The sequence below is a fragment of the Pteropus alecto genome, unplaced genomic scaffold (genome assembly GCF_000325575.1).
Source record: "Pteropus alecto unplaced genomic scaffold, ASM32557v1 scaffold20, whole genome shotgun sequence".
In the NCBI taxonomy this organism is placed as follows: Eukaryota; Metazoa; Chordata; class Mammalia; order Chiroptera; family Pteropodidae; genus Pteropus; species Pteropus alecto.
In genome coordinates, this window is record NW_006436298.1 from 22696239 (window position 1) to 22700692 (window position 4454).

A 4454-nucleotide genomic window follows, 5' to 3' on the forward strand; every position below is an offset into this window, starting at 1 on the left:
GTCGAACATAGTGTTGGACTGGTGTGCTTGCCTTCTTTATTGAATTCTTTGCCAGGGAAATCTAATCCATGATAAATAGACAAATGTCTGAGATCACCATGGCTCAATCTCTGATGAGGCAGCTGCTTCCATGCTGTGTTTGTTGTTCCAGGATATTGTAAATACTAATATTTTATAAGCTTTAGTGCAGTTTAGCAATGAATCTCATAAACATAATTCACTATCTCCAAGTTTTCAGAAACACAGAGCCTAAAAAAAACTTACTTTTGGTCAGCCTGTGTATTTGGCTCTCAGCTCTAAGAGCTATGATAGGCAAAGGAAATTTGAGATACGCAAAGTCTCAACTACTCTGTCTTTGAGAAAGGCAGGAGAAGTTTGAGTTTACATAACTAAATATAATTCCTAATGATTTAAAATGACAGAATAGAAAAAGTACCTGCATTTAAAATTTGTAAAAAATATTATAGCATAAATTAAGGAAACCAGTTTGAAACGATAGGCTAAAAAAAGTATTGATTTTTTATACAGGCACTAGGATTATTTATTTTCTTTCTAAGCAAAACAAAGGATGTATATCATATTGCATGCAAAACATCAATTGAGAGTATTCTGCTAGAACACTAAGCCAATTAAGTCATTTTCTTTTTGAATTCTTAACCCCTTTGTTTTTGGATCTGATCTATAGCTGTAGTCTCTTTCTCCCTTACATGCTTATTTCTGTATTCATAGACCCAAAACTCCCCTGATCTTTCTCCATTTTCCTTCTCTCTCATAACTTCCATCCACTAACAATTTAGGCTTACTTTGCAAAGAAGTACCTATCCATGTAGGATCTTGTTAGTCTGCCATTTCCTAGACGTACAACAAAAAATAAAGATGCCAACTCTCTTTTTTATACTGGAGATTGACTTGGTTAATTTTATTAGGTAGCTTAGTGCATTTTGCAGGAAAATGGAATAAGGACTGAAATAAAATCCACATCTTAAATCATGGCAACCAATAAAAACATATCGATTAATACGTGGCTAGAACAGACACTACGTGAGAGTAATAGAGTAGATGAAAATATTTTGTAAATTCTATAGCTCTGTATACACATTACTGTGATTGTTTTTCCTTTAAGACATCTCACTGAGAGTGAATTAAATAAGATGCCAATTGCCTATTAAAAACATAGCCTTAATTAGAGCTGGGAACCCCCCTCTTTGTATTAAAGGGCAATAATGATGGAAAAACCTGCTACATGTGGGATCTTTCTTTTCTTTATCCTAAGTCGGTGATGCTATTTGGATAATAACTGATGAAAGAACTAGGGTGCCAACCAATTTGCAGTTAAGTGGCTAATTAAGACCCAAAGCAAAGCTGCCAGGAACTTGGGTCTCCTCGCTTTAAAGTGACACATAAAAGCAATTAGAATGGGGCTGGCTTTGCTAGGACATATTTAAATTTGGACTAAAGTTTGGACCAGTTATTATTTTATGTTAATATATTCCTCTGTAAGACAGCATCAGAGAGTAAAGGGAATCATTTAGGACACAAGAAATAAATTAGACTATTACTTGGATTCTCTGAATTTAAGATGTGAATAAAAAGCATAACTATAAAATCATTTCTATGCTTGCATTCATAATGGGGTACTATATGTAATTAGATTTCCTAGTCATAGAGGAAAAGAGAATAGGCGCATGAAGCACACTGTTATCCAAGAGGAGAAAATCTCTTAATTCTTGGGTGTGTTGTCACCTGTCTGTCACATTGCATGAGTATGACACCTAGCCCAGAATGGCAAGATTTTTAGAATTGTTATATTTCAACTTGGGACAATCGGTTTTACATTTAAATATAGCTGCTCTAATAGCAGAGAGGAGAAAACAGATTCTTTCTGGGTTTAGAAAAAAAAAAGGGTTGAATTTGATGAGGAAAAGTAGAGAGAATTAGAGAAGATGAAAATTATAACACAAATTATCCATGTATAAGAGAATGGTGGTTGGGGACAGTAGATAACTTGAAATCATAGCTCTAGCAGCATCTCGGAGTTGTGGGGAAGCACAGTCCATTTATATTTTGCTCTTGTGATTTATGATGTCACCATTAAACCCCTTGATGGCATTATATCCTTGTAATTTTCAGTTGCCTAGCATTTTTTCTGTATACAACTCAATAACTCATTGTGTAGCTATTTCACACACACATAAACACACACATTAGTGTGAATATGTGTGTGCTGAATCTGTCGTCAGTGAAAACCATGATTTTTGATGTAATAGTAAGTTGGGTTAATAAAAGGCAAGAAATCATGGGCTAGATGTGTAGTCACTGCATCACCAGCTTTGTCATGAGGCATCATAAGGAGATATGCCCTGCATGTTATTATAAACAGACTTCACTTTGATTTTGTATATATTCTTTTTAAGAATTAAACAAGCAAAACTGTTTGCAAGATCAACCAAAAGTCATTTGCAGGAAATATGTGAGATTGTGCAGAGATAAAGAAGAAAATATATTCAATTCACCTCAACATTATAGTGATAGGACTAAAAATAACAGGATTAAAAATATTAAACCTTCAGGGCTAAATTCTGCTACTCCAAGAGATATGCGGTTGGATCTCCTCACCATCCAGGGACTGTTTCCTTTCAGAAAGTCTGGTCATGGCCAGTAACTGTGACACCATAAATCTGGAAAAGAGAAGCTTTTGGAACCTTTGCTTTAAGACTATAATACAACTAGTCAATTAACATTTCTGTGGGGGTGAGAGGTGGTATTTCGCTATCTCTTATTCCAGCTTTTAAACTGACTTCTGTAATTATTCTCCAACGGAAACATGAATGCCAGCGATTTTTCTGGGGAGTTATTTTTATTTCTATTTGAATATTTTAGCTATAATGCTGGATATGCACTGCTGGATCTCTGAGAATGCTGTTCTAAAATACTACATTTATAAAATGACCCAAGAGCGCATGCTGTCTGGATTAAATTTATCCCAAGATGAGAGGTTTTATCTCTAATCATCTTCTTGTTGACTAATCTGGGCACATCTTGTGAAGGTTTGATGGTTGAGATGTAACAAGCTAAAGTGATCCAGATTCTAAAGGGGTATCCCTTTGTCTTGCTTTTGCCTTCCTGAAACATAGAGATAATAAATGTAGCTGCTCTGAATTCATCATATCTTAAAGAAACATCCTCAATGAATGAGACTGTTAGTTTGAAATGAGAAAAAGATCACAAAATTATGTACATTCTCAGAAAAATATTTTTAAATATGTAAGATAGCTTTTTCACAATATATTTAAAGCCTACATCAAGTATAATTCTAAAGAGTATTTGTTTCTGTGGAATTGTATTCTCATCTATTCTGTGGCCCATGTCACATTGTTATATTATTTTTATATGAATCTCATATACTAGACTGTGAGCTCCTCAGAAAAAGGAACTTTTACTTGCCGTTTTTATGTTCCCACCTGCATTCCACACAACTCCAGGCACATTGTAAGCATTCACTAAATAAGTATACCTTAAGAAGGATCAACTGCTGCTCTGTTTAAGACAATGATGGGTGATACAACCCTGTTACCTGCAGTAACTTCCTTCATGTGGCTGCCTTTTTCTGCATTTGGATTAAGTTATAAAAGTATAAATTGAGATTGGATGCTGTGTCTTGCAGATCTGCTTTCCACAAAGTGTGGAAATCAGTAAGAAGGATATCCACAACCAGTTCAATATCCCAGCCTTTCTCTTCGGAAGCTTTTAATGCCAGGAAAGAAAAATTAACGAATGAGAAACTCTTAAGAAATAGAGTTTGGGAGTGAGGGTAGAATCATTTGCCTTTCTACTGTATTATACTATGGCCTATCAAAAATTTTAAGCAGCTTTACTGCCAGCTACATTTTCTCCCGTGGGTTATTTTCTTTTCTATTAAGTAATTCCTTAATGCCCAGGGAGTTAAACATTCTGCTGAAAAGAGAGTTCATAGCATCTTCAAAGATTCAAAGCCTTACTGCAATGGCTTTCTTGATTGTAATTTTAAAGTGCTACCTGTGTAGTTAAATGTCTCTCCCATGATGTATTTAGTTTAGTGATATTTCTAAGGTTATGCATATTGAGGACAGATGTTGTGTAATCAGAATCTTACTCTGAAGCACAATTCTACTTCACTTTGCCATATTATCTAATACTTTTTTTAGAAGCTATCTAAACTTTTAGACTTTTCTAATTCTCATCCCAATACAAAATCATAGCAGTAGCTAAAGAAGAAAGGAGAACCAGATATGTCAAGCTCTGTTTTGTTTTGTTTTTCTCTGCAGCTGATATAGTATCTTTCCAATTTCCAGCCAACATTTTCGAGGTACATGAGCATGTCCGCCAAAAAATTAAACACATTTTCTGAATGCATTTAATGTTTTATTCACTTATGAAAAGCATGTATTACACTTATTGTCAAAGGCAGAAAACAT